Genomic DNA, 12,613 nt, shown 5'->3' with positions numbered 1-12,613 from the left:
ACGCTTGTCCTGGTTGCGATCAACGCACATGTACTGTGCAAGGCATGCACGGGGGCCACTGAGAAAAGAGTGTTCATGGCTCACCTTGCAGAGGAACTTCATCATCACATCTTACTAGAAAAGGCAATGATAAAAGAAAAGGAGGATGCAACATCAACAAGCTTCTGTTCCAAGACAGCCGATTTCCCCAGGAAAGTAAACTCAGTCAGTGTCAGGTGCCCATTCAATGTAATTGGAACCAAAGCATAGAGAGAAGTGTGCGCATTGCAACAGGTACACATGTCGTAAATGTAGGAAGGACGGTCCTTGCGTGTGTGTGAACTGTTAACATTTGAATTTGATGATTGGATATAGGGCGGCACGGTGGCACAGTGGTAGCGCTGCTGCCTCGCAGTTAGGAGACCCAGGTTTGCTTCCCGGGTCCTCCCTGCGTGGAGATTGCTTGTTCTCCACGTGTCTGCGTGGGTTTCCTCCGGGCGCTCCGGTTTCCTCCCACAATCCAAAGACATGCAGGTTAGGTGGATTGGCGATTCTAAATTGGCCCTAGTGTGTGCTTGGTGTGTTTGTGTGTGTCCTGCGGTGGGTTGGCACCCTGCTCAGGATTGGTTCCTGCCTTGTGCCCTGTGTTGGCTGGGATTGGCTCCAGCAGACCCCCGTGACCCTGTATTCGGATTCAGTGGGTTAGAAAATGGATGGATGGATGGATGATTGGATATAGTGCTGAACTGACCTCTCTGTACTATTCTTTCCTCTGCATGTCCTGGAGTACAAAAGAAACAGCACCATATAGCAACATGGAGACTGGCAAGATGGGGAAAAAGGAAAAAAAAAAACACTCGGTCACTGATTACAACCACAAAATGTTATGCGAGTGAATATGAATAATATGAATAATGTTGCATGCGTACCACAATGTTTTCCGAAATGTACTATACTATACTATGTACTATAATTATTCATAAAATGAATAATTCCAAATACCATATATACTTATGTCTCTGTTTCTTTGGGGTTTTTTTTACATCGTAGACCATAAGGCGCATACTAATTGAACGTGAGCAGGAACACTCAATAAAACTGAATAAAAAAAAAATCAAGTGACGGTGAGATACGAAGAAGGCAGATTTACCAGCGTTTCTATGTCTGCTTTTATCCCTCCAGATCAGAGAATGTCCAGTTCCATTGCCTCAAAACACCACTCACATCTACAGTTATTCCCAGTTTCAAATAAAAACTAACAGCGTCAGATGCCTAGGGCGGTAGTATGTATCGTGATCGTGAGTGACAGAATAAATGTGAAAAAAAATGGTAACTTTTACAAGTACTATAAAAGTACGCCGGTTGTTACAGACGCAAACCAAATGTATGTATGTACTTTATAATATTAACAATAAGAGCAACTCACTACTGAAAACGGCAAATACAGGAGTGAGTGGGGATCGAACCAGGGAACTCTTGATTACAGATCGACAAATCTTACTGCTTGTGATATCCCGTGTAGTGGGAAGTGGCCCCAGCCTACACTCTGGACATCTGATAGTTCATGAACCGAACGGGATCAAATGGAGAGATGAGACACAGACAAAAATTGAAGGGTGAATGGTGCAAATTTATTTACAAGAGTGCTGTACACAAAAAAAATGTAGTAGTGTCGTGTGGGCTTTGAGATACAGTCCTTCAACCCTGACTCTTCAAAAAGAAATAAAAACAAACAAAAAGGAAAAATATGGTGTATTCACAAAAAACAGTGCACTCCTACAAAAACTACACACACATGCTCCAATAATGAAGGTTGTCTTCTTTTATCCCTGGTTCAAGACGTTCCTCCAGCAGGAAAGAAATATGCACAAAAACAAGTGTGTGTATATACAAAAATAAAACAATTGCACCAAACCCAAAATCAAAAACTATCCCAGCACCAAATAAGTATATATAACTCCACCAAAAATAATCACTAGAAGATATATAACTCTATATACAAAAAGAATATATTGTAGCGACCCGTGGAGGAGTCTTTTAAGATTTCGAGCCGAACTCTGCCGTGCACCTCTCCGCTGTCGGCTAGCGGCTTGCCAGCGCCATGCACGCAACTGCACCCAGCTCTTTAAGAAAGAGAACACTCGTGCCCCATACACCGCACGACTCGAAAGTGTCTCGGTAGTTTGCTTAGATAAAATCTTAGCAATAAACAGCTCTGTCCTGTTGTATCTTTTATTACAGAAGATAGTCAGAAACAAAAGCTCAACATTATTGCTGCCATTGCCAAGGTCAAGCACGAAGACACATGTCAATAAATTGGTACTTTTTTACAAAATAAATAACCCCCGGACGGCGATAACCCAAACCCACCCAACCAATTAAATACAAACACACCATTATTTACAACACAAATGACAATACGTAAATTCGACATACAATAAGCTTTTTATAAATTACCCATAATTTCCCCAAACTATTTACATAAATTACCCATGAGGCGCCACTCCGCCAGCGCTTGCTGCCGGGTTGTTACACAGCCCCTCCTAAGAGGGTTAGTGTCCCCACAACCCTACTCATCACAGATAAAATCACGTAAATGTCCTGGCCGTCGACGGACACGCTTTGTCCTGCCGGAGGTGCCATCACTGGTGTCGGGCTCAGTCCTGTCAATGTCTGACTCGGTGCCGGGGGTGGAGGTTGGAGAACCGCTTATATTTTCGAGTTGTTGTTGCTCTGGGGCCAGTGGGTGGTATGGTGCTAAACGGTCCTTGTGCAGCACCACCCGCCTGCCTCGCCCAGGCATTCGACTCGGAAAACTACCTCCGATATTTTGTCCAATATTTCTCCCGGTCCTTGCCAATGGTGGGCTAGTTTTGGGGACAATCCCGCTTCCGCTTGGGCAAAATACCCACACTTTGTCCCCTGGCTTCAGCGCCGGGCCATGAGCCCGCGAGTCATAAGCCCGTTTTTGGCGTGCTCCAGCTCCCTCCAGGGCCTCCCTGGCCAGTCGATGAACGGTGTCCAGCCGCTCTTTTAGCCGTCTAAAATAATCCATTTCGGGCCCACCAATAATCTCAGGCTCAGGGGGTGAGCCAAACACTAAATCCACCGGCGCGAAGTTCCCTTCCAAACATCAGCCCCGCTGGCGTGCATTGGCTCGACTCCTGCACTGCTGTCCGATATGCCCATAGGACCAAAGGCAAATGTTGGTCCCAGTCCCGCTGGTGTTGACTGGTCAGAATTGCCAGTTGAGTGGCCAGGGTGCGATTAAATCGCCGACCAATCCATCACTTTGTGGGTGAAGGGGTGGTCCGGTCTTTTCACCCCAGTCGCTGACACACCTCCCTGAACAAACGGCTCTCAAAGTTCCGCCCTGATCGCTGTGGAGCTCGTCCGAACTCCAAATCGAGTGAACATTTCATCCACGAGTTTTGGGCAGCTGTGGGGCACTCTGATCCGAACTGCATACGCCTCTGGCCATTTGGTAAAGTAGTCCATTGCTACCAAAACGTAGCGATTTCCGCTTCCGTTACAGGAAAAGGACCCAGTATGTCCACGCCAATTCTCTCCATGGGTGCCCCGACCAGGTATCGTTGCAATGGCGCGTGAGAACGTTGACCAGGTCCTTTTTGTGCAGTGCAGACGTCACAGCAGTGGACGTGTAGCTCTGCGCCTTGCCGACACCCGGGCCAATAAAACCGCTGCCGTAGTCGACGCACTGTCTTAGCGTTCCCGTAATGTCCGGATCCAGCCGCCCGTGGACCCATCGGAGGACCTCGGCGCGCAAAGCCTGGGGAACCAGTAGTTGTAGCCGGTCAATTCCTCCCCCGGGTGCGTGCCACCGCCTGTAGATTACGCCATCGTGCAACTCCAAGTTGCCCAACTGAGAGTGGAGTATTTTGAGTTCAGGCCCCTGTGACGACACGGTTTGCCAGTCGGGACGTTCTTGTGTCTCCAACCAGCCCTTTACCTTTTCTAGTGCTTGATCGTCGCCTGTAACTGCCTCAATTGGTCAATAGTGTACGGCTCCCCTACTCCAACAGTGTCATCTATCCTTGCGGATGCGGACGATGGCCCCAGCCCCCCTTCTTCCTGTCGGCGGCAATATCGACATTCATTGCTGAGGCATGGACGCCTGGAGAGGGCATCAGCGTTGGCATGCTGCCGTCCCGGTCGGTGCTGTATCTCAAAGTCATATTCTTGTAGAATCTCCATCCACCTTGCCACCTGGCCCTCTGGTTGCCTGAAATTCAACATCCAGGTGAGGCTAGCATGGTCAGTCCGCAGTGTGAACCTAGTGCCCAATAGGTAGGGCCGAAAGTGCCGTACCGCTAGGATCACTGCCAACAGTTCCCGCCGAGTGACACAGTAATTCCTCTCCGTCGACTGAGGCTGCAGCTGTAATAAGCTATCACTCTTTCTCCAGCCTCCCCCTTCTGTGAGAGCACGGCCCCAATCCCCACATTGCTAGCGCCAGTGTCCACCACAAAAGGTTGGTTGGGGTCAGGGTACGCCAGGACGGCGCTGACGAGGGCAGCCTTTAACTGTTGGAAGGCGGCTGTGCAGTCCTCCGTCCACCCAAACTGTTGGCCCTTACTCGTTAGTCGGTGCAAAGGGCTGGCAATGGTCGCAAAGTTTTTACGAATCTTCGTAGTAGGAGGCTAAACCCAAAAGCTCCGCAGTTCAGTGATATTGGCTGGTGGGGCCAGTTGCTCACGGCAGTCACCTTCGCGGGTCTGTAGCCACCCCACTCGCTGATTACGTGCCCTAGAAACTGAGTCTGTCGGGCGAGAAGATTGCATTTCTCAGGGTTTAACCGCAACCCGGCGCTACGAATGGCGGTCAGGACCTCCCTTAAATTGTGCACCGCCTGGTCAAAGTCTCTGGCATGAATCAGCAGGTCATCTAAATAGACCACACAACGGGTTCGGGGAATGTCTTTTAGGACCCGCTCCATTAGTCTTTCAAACGTGGCCGGCGCATTACAAAGTCCAAACGGCATTACCTTAAACTGCCACAGCCCTTGTCCGATGGTGAATGCAGTTTTGGGTCGGTCCTCTGCTGCCAGTTCTACCTGCCAATATCCACTGCGCAAGTCCAAAGTGCTGAACCAACGGGATCCAGCCACATAGTCCAATGCATCATCGATGCGAGGCAATGGGTAAGAGTCTTTTCGAGTGACTGCATTTAATTTCGAAAGTCCACACAAGGCGCCAACCCCGTTTTCTTCCGCACCATGACCATGGGTGCGCCCAGGACTGTCCGAAGGCTCAATGATGTCGTTGGTTACCATCTCGCGAATCAATTCTTCGCAGCTTGGCGCTTTGCAAGAGGCAATCTGTGGGCGCAACCAATGGGGCGGCGTGGCCAGTGTCAATGTGGTGTTTGACTAACGAGGTTCTGGTGCAGTCCTCTTCTCGAGCCGCAAAATGTCCACAAAGTCGTTCAATACTTTCTGGAGTTGCTCCTGCTGTGGCGTGCTCAGCTGTTCACCACTTCGATGGCCCAATTCCTCCACAGCAGCAACCGTCTCAGTGGATGGGTGGTCGTGTGAGGAAAACCGTTGGGGAGCACTGGTCTGAGCTGCAATACTCTCCTGGGGTCCTCTTCAGTCCCTGCATCTTCCGAACAACGGTCGGGAGCCGGTGAGCCGTGGTGTCCAGGCAAATCCAAGCTAACAGCCCTTCCAGGATGATTCCAGCCCGATTGGAGCGACACAGTCTCATTACCTACGCAGAGGATGGCCCTGGACACATCAACACATGCTCCCCAGTGGGCCAGCAAGTCTAACCCAATTATGCATTTGTCTTTAATGTCCCGAGCCAGAATTCGTGGCTGGTCTGGCTCGTCCCTACTACTACAGTCAATAGTTTCTTTCCGGCATTTTTGTCCGCTCACCCGTAACCGTGCAGTTCGATGTTAGAAGGAGTCCAGTCTTTTGGAAGAGGACCAGCTGTTTCGGCAACACTCCTCTCTGTAATAGACAAATAGTGGACCCCGTGTCCACTAAGGCACTGCATGGCCGTCCGCCTATAATGCAGTCTAGGTATAGTCCACCTGAAACCCACAGCCCCACTTTAGGGCAGTCATTGCGGAGGGATGCTGAAAATTGGAGCGAGGGTCCCTCACGGCCTCACTCAAGTCGCTTCCCAAGGTGATGTTGTACGAGGCAGGGGACTTGGAGCAGGGCAGTCCCTGGCAAAATGCCCTGGTTCTCCGCGATCGGAAACAGCGGTCCGATCTTTGTCTCTGTCGGGGAATTGATGATGGCTGGGCGACTGACCTCCACACCCTCAGGCTGGTCCCTTTCTACCACTCGCTCAACTGCTCTCGATAGCGGCTTGGGCGTGATGATTGACGTGCGGAGACCCAAACTGTAGTACCTCTTCAGCCCGTTCAGCCTCCCGTAGTGCCTCGCTCAAATGTCTGGGCACGACAGACAGACATGCTGACGAAGACGCTCTGGTGCAAGGCCCGCAGGAAAGCATGAAGACTGAGTTCTTCCCTTGCTGCTGTCGAGAAAGTAGGGTAACCTTTCCGCATAGACCCTGATGTCAGCTGCAAATGCTCCCACACTCTCACCTTCACGCCGATGTCGGTTTGTCAGCTCCTCCCTGCTGTGTTCCGCTGAGGTTCTCTGTCCAAAACGACGGGTGAGAGCATCGGTGAGGGCCTGAAGATCACGACACTCCTCAGGCGGCAGGTCGATGAGTACCTGAAGTGCGGGACCCTCCAAGGCAAGGGCCAAGTGTGTTGCAGCTTCCTCGCAGCTCCAACCATTGTGAAGAGCAGCCAGATCCACTTGTGCAAGGTATGGCTCCAGGGCGCCAACCCGCTGTATCGTGGCAGCTTAGCGGGTGACCGTGTGGGGAGGACCGCCGACTGGTGATTTGGGGTGTCGCTGCGGCAGCTACAGGTTCATTCCGCCGTGCCTAGAAGATCGCAACACTGTCCGGGGAATACTGGCACCCTCAGGCCAGTTTGTCCTTTTTCTCCGTGCAGTTCTGCTGATCAGGCGCTCCAACATAACGCTATTTTCCGAGATGGCACGCTCTATTTCTTCAAGACTCTGTTCCATGACGGCGTCTTCTAAACAGCCTGGTCTCCCACTTCTGACACCAATGTAGCGACCCGTGGAGGAGTCTTTTAAGATTTCGAGCCGAACTCTGCCGTGCACCTCTCGAAGCTGTCGGCTAGCGGCTTGCCAGCGCCATGCACGCAACTGCACCCAGCTCTTTAAGAAAGAGAACACTCGTGCCCCATACACCGCACGACTCCGAGTGTCTCGGTAGTTTGCTTAGATAAAATCTTAGCAATAAACAGCTCTGTCCTGTTGTATCTTTTATTACAGAAGATAGTCAGAAACAAAAGCTCAACATTATTGCGGCCATTGCCAAGGTCAAGCACAAGACACATTTCAATAAATTGGTACTTTTTACAAAATAAATAACCCCCGGACGGCGATAACCCAAACCCACCCAACCAATTAAATACAAACACACCATTATTTACAACACAAATGACAATACGTAAATTCGACATACAATAAGCTTTTTATAAATTACCCATAATTTCCCCGCAAACTATTTACATAAATTACCCATGAGGCGTCACTCCGCCAGCGCTTGCTGCCGGGTTGTTACAATATACAAAAGAATATATGCAAAAGCCGCCAAAATTACAACTGCTCCTACAAATAGCTCAGCAGTGCTTATTCCTACCTCGCTCTTAGGTCCACTGACCACCCCTGTTGGCCAGTAACTCTTTAAATATAACCGGCAAGATTGTCCAGCCAATCTGCCAACATGTCTACCTCATGCACCTATCCCGGTAGACGGTAGCGCATTCACGCCACACGCGCACACGCCCGAGCAACTATGTATTTAAAACCAAACTCCTGCGGGTTGCGCGCGTGTATAAGCCCTCCGGTACAGCCAACGGCTATGCTGAGCTCAAGCACGACCGTTGCTGACTCACCAGTAAGTAAACCATTTTTGACATTATGGGATCCCCATCTCTGACTCAATCAATCAAATGCCGGCTTTCTCTTTTAGGCGCGCCGCACTTTAAACCACCTGCGAGGACACTGGAGTGTAAAAATGAACACATGCGGCGGAGCCCGTACTGCCCATTATACCGGCCCCACGTGTGTCCAACACCCCGCGCCTCACAGCGCTCACCCGCTAGATGGCCCTGTGTTCCCGCGACAGCGCCTTGAACACACCAATGGTAAGTGCACTTTCTTATAGCGAATATAAATGCTGCTACATACTTAAATTTGGTAAGACGCGACCCGCGCATTACCACACACCCTCCCCCTTAAGATTACAGGTCGCAAAGTCGGGACAAATAATCCGCCACGAGATTTTTCTTTCCGACACATAGCGCATCTGAAATTTATAAGGCTGGAGCGACAAATACCAACGGGCCACACGTGCGTTTGAATGTCTCATTCTCTGCATCCATTGCAAAGCCCTATGGTCACTCTCAACTACAAACTCTGTTGACAAAAGGTAATATTTTAAACTATCTATTGCCCATTTAATAGCCAGTCCCTCCTTTTCCAACACTGCATATTTCTTTTCTCTATCAAATAGCTTCCGACTGATAAACAAAATAGGTCTCCTTTCTTCTCCTTCCCCCTGCATTAAAGCGGCGCCCAAACCTTCCCCTGAGGCGTCGACCTGTAAAATAAAAGGTTTGGAAAATTCAGGACAGTGCAGTAATACATTTTCACAGAAAACTTTTTTCAATGTATTAAAAGCATGTTCACATGTCTCTGTCCATTTGATGTTTCTAGGGGCTTGGTTTTTCAGGAGGTCAGATAGGGGTGCTGCAATACTTGAAAAGTTAGGAATGAACCGACGGTACCACCCCACTAGTCCCAGAAAGGAACGGACCTGTCTTTTTGTTGCTGGCTGCAGACGATTCTGGATGGCAGCCACTTTGTCAACCTGAGGACGAATAATACCGCCCCCTATGGTGTAACCCAGGTATTGCACCTCGTCCTTGCACAAAACTGTTTTTTCTGGGTTTATCACCAAACCAGCATCTTTAAGACGGTCGAAAACTTCAGCAAGGTGCTTTAAGTGGTCATCTCATGATTGACTAAACACTACCACATCATCAATATATGCTCTAGCGTAGCCTTCTGCTCCTTGCAGCACTTTGTCCATCAGGCATTGGAAATTGGCAGCTGCCCCATGTAAACCAAATGGCATTACGGTGAACTGGTATAGGCCTCCAGGCGCTCGAAATGCGGTAAGTGGCTTTGACTCTTCTGTCAGTGGTATCTGCCAATAACCTTTACATAAATCAATAGTTGTTAAAAATTTAGCAGGACCCAACTGCTGATATTGCATTAACTTTTGAATAGTCTACACAAAATCGCATTTGTCCATTTTTCTTTGGTACGAGTACAACAGGACTACACCATTCACTCACCGATGGTTCAACTATTCCAAGTTGTTTCATTTGCTCCAGTTCCTCCTTGAAGACCTCCTGCAAACGTGCCGGGATGCGGAAATATGCAGTTCTCACTGGACCTGGGGAGGTAAGTCTTATATTATGTTGAATGAGCTCAGTCTTACCAGGCAGAGCTCCAAACAAACCCCCTGGAATGATCTGTTGGATATCCTGTCTTTGTCTGTCACTCAGGTGTTCCAATGAGGGCAACAGTACAGCATCTGGTCTGGATGGCAAATACTGTTCCTCTGCCTCATCCTCCTCCAAGACACTTCGAATGAGAAACTGGAATGAAGGGTTAGTGTTATCATGCCAAGCCTTTAACATATTGATATGAAATGTCTGTTTTGGCTTCCATGGATGGTCAGGCATCTCAATCTCATAAGTGACTGGACCTTTCTGTGCTGTCACCGTATAAGGCCCCTGCCACTTAGCTAGTAAGCTGCTCTCAGTAGTAGGCAGCAGTAAAAGTACCTTTTGTCCCACAGCGAGGTTATGTTCTCTTGCAGCTTTGTCATACCACGACTTCTGTTTGGTTTGTGCCTTCTCCATATTTTCTCTCACCATCTGGGATAGGTAAGCAAATTTTTCCTGTAAGTTGAGCACAAATGTTAGCACATTCTTCGATTCTGCTCTGTCTTTATCTCCTTCTAGAGTCTCTCTTAGAACACTGAGTGGACCGCGAACGTATCGACCATATAGCAGTTCAAATGGGGAGAATCCTGTTGATGACTGCGGAACCTCTCGATATGCGAAAAGCAGGTAAGGTAACCATTGGTCCCAATCAGACCCAGTCTCATTGACAAACTTGCGCAACATCTGCTTCAATGTAGCATTGTATCTTTCTACAAGCCCGTCAGTCTGCGGATGATAGGGTGTGGTCCTTAATCCCCTGATTCCTAACAAACTATTTACTTGTTTCATCAGTTTGGAAGTCAGATTGGACCCCTGATCAGTCAGAAGCTCACTGGGAATCCCTACCCTGGAGAATAGCTGTATAAGCGTCCTAGCTATACTACTGGCATTGGTCTTCTTGAGGGGAATGGCTTCAGGGAACCATGTCGCATAATCACACACTACTAAAATGTATAACCAGTGCGGCTTCGCTCTAAAGGCCCGACCAGATCGACTGCAATCCTGGAGAATGGCTCTTCAACAACTGGCAGTGGTATTAAGGGCACCTTATCTCCCCTTTTTACAGGTCCTACTTTTTGGCACTCGGCACATTTTTTAATGTATTTTGCCACATCTTTTGTCCAACCCGGCCAATAAAAATGTCTAGCAAGCCGTTCTGATGCCTTTACTTGCCCCATATGTCCAGACCAAGGGCTGCTATGACTAAGAAAAAGCACTCGCTCTCTCAGATTCTTCGGCAACACCAGTCTCTATCCACTCTCATCTTGGTGGTAAAGTATGTCATGCTCTATGACAAACGTTTCTCTGGTTTTAGCCTGGAGTCCCCTCGCAGCCTTGTCAAAACAAACACGTAAGCTCAGGTCATCACGCTGAGCGGCGGCCACATCACTCGGGATGTCAAAGGCATCACCTGGAAGAATAGGAGGAGGTACAAAGTTACCAGCCTTCTGGGGAACGCCCCAGAGCTTCTCTTGCCTCCTCTGACTCCGGGCTTTATGGTACGTGCGTGGGCTCTCAGTTATTGAAAAGGGCAACTCATTCCAATTGTCATGGGATCTATCCTTCTGCTTGGCTGCTTGAGCCCGTGTAACCACAAGTGCCTCTGCCTGCAGAGCACTCTGCAGCAAGTCTTCTATACCTGGCATGTCCAACCCTAAAAGTACTGGGTATGGCATGTTATCAACGATTCCCATTGGCAACTCGTAACCTACACCTTTTATCTCCAGGTTTATCCTTACCAGAGGATAGGTGACCTCTTCACCGTGAACACACCTCAGAACTACGCTCTGCCCCGACTCAACCACTTGGCCCTCCAGACACTCTCGTCTCACCAAAGATTGGGTGCTTCCGGTATCTATCAGTGCTTTGTACTGCCGTCCAGCCATAGTAACCCTCACCATCTTCTCCCTGTTTACTAAAGGAGTCTTCTTTGTGGGCAGGGGACAGGGTTCAAAACAAAGCTTTGTCTCTCTCTTCTTGGGGCAATTCCTATGAATGTGGCCTTTCTGGTTACAACCGTAGCAAATCACCCCTTCCCTATAAACTCTTCTCTCAGGTAGGTGGACTGCACTAACTGGACCACGACCCGTATCAACCCGAGACATACCTTTGGGCTGTTCCATCGGTCTAGGTTTCATGCTGACTTTGTCTTCTCTTCGCAGATTCCTTGGACGATGAGCGGCCAAAAACACCTCTGCAAGGTCTGCAGCTTCCTTGGAGGTTTTAGGTCGATGTTCCTCCACCCAGGTCCGCAGTCTGCCATCGAACACCTGTAAAAGTTGTTCTAATACAACAAAGTCAATTATTTGATCCACAGTGTGTTTATCAGGTTGTAACCATTTTGTACATAGTTCTTTTAGGAGTGCCAGCAGCTCCTTCGGAGAATGTCCATGTTCCCATTCTACAGAGCGAAATCTAATTCTATAAGTTTCTGTGATAATTTCAAATTTTTCTAGGATGGCCCCTTTAAGGCGACATGTCGTACCTCAAAGACTCCTCCGCTGGTAAGGCCAAAAATGCTGCTCTGGCTCTCCCTGTCAGCAAGGGTACCAAACAGACTGCCCATTCCGACTTTGGCCAGCCACATACTGTCGCCATCCTTTCAAAGGTTGTTAAATAGTGCTCGATGTCCTCAGGCTCGGCAAACGGCATCAGGCGAGGATAATCCATGATTCTCACTGGTGAACCTCTGCTCCTCTCTGCAGGTTCTTCTGAGACTTGCGACCGTGACTGCTGTAGTAGATCCACTTGTCCCTGGAGCTGGGTGAATTGGTGTTGGAGGCTCTTGAAACGATGTTCCAACCGCCGATCCTTGTCCTCCTGGAGACAGAATACTCTTGATGATGGCTGAGTACAAATATAACAATATATGCCTTGATATGCCAAGCTTCTTAAACTGGCAAAGGAAGAATAATCTCTGCCTGGCTTTCTTGATGATGAAGGTGATGTGCTTGTCCCATTTTAATGTATTAGTGAATGTAGCCCAAAGGAATTTAAACAATTGAGGCACAGACACATTCTGACCATTAATTTG

The 12,613-nt window shown here is 48.8% G+C and overlaps 1 long non-coding RNA gene across 2 annotated transcripts; it reads left to right on the top strand.

The window, feature by feature from the left end:
* Positions 1-9,508: 9,508 nt before the first annotated feature.
* On the top strand, positions 9,509-11,411 carry LOC120524190. 2 transcript variants are annotated; one of them, XR_005632757.1, is made up of 4 exons: positions 9,509-9,532; positions 9,637-9,741; positions 10,099-10,206; positions 11,307-11,411. It is a non-coding gene; the product is annotated as an uncharacterized LOC120524190 (long non-coding RNA). The 2 variants fall into 2 exon arrangements; XR_005632756.1 differs by lacking the exon at positions 9,509-9,532 and having other exon boundaries at positions 9,620-9,741.
* The last annotated feature ends 1,202 nt before the right edge of the window (positions 11,412-12,613 follow it).

This window comes from Polypterus senegalus, chromosome 2 (genome assembly GCF_016835505.1).
Source record: "Polypterus senegalus isolate Bchr_013 chromosome 2, ASM1683550v1, whole genome shotgun sequence".
Classification (NCBI taxonomy): domain Eukaryota; kingdom Metazoa; phylum Chordata; class Cladistia; order Polypteriformes; family Polypteridae; genus Polypterus; species Polypterus senegalus.
The sequence above is the reverse complement of the archived record's forward strand: the minus strand, read 5'-3'. Positions and strand labels throughout refer to the sequence as shown.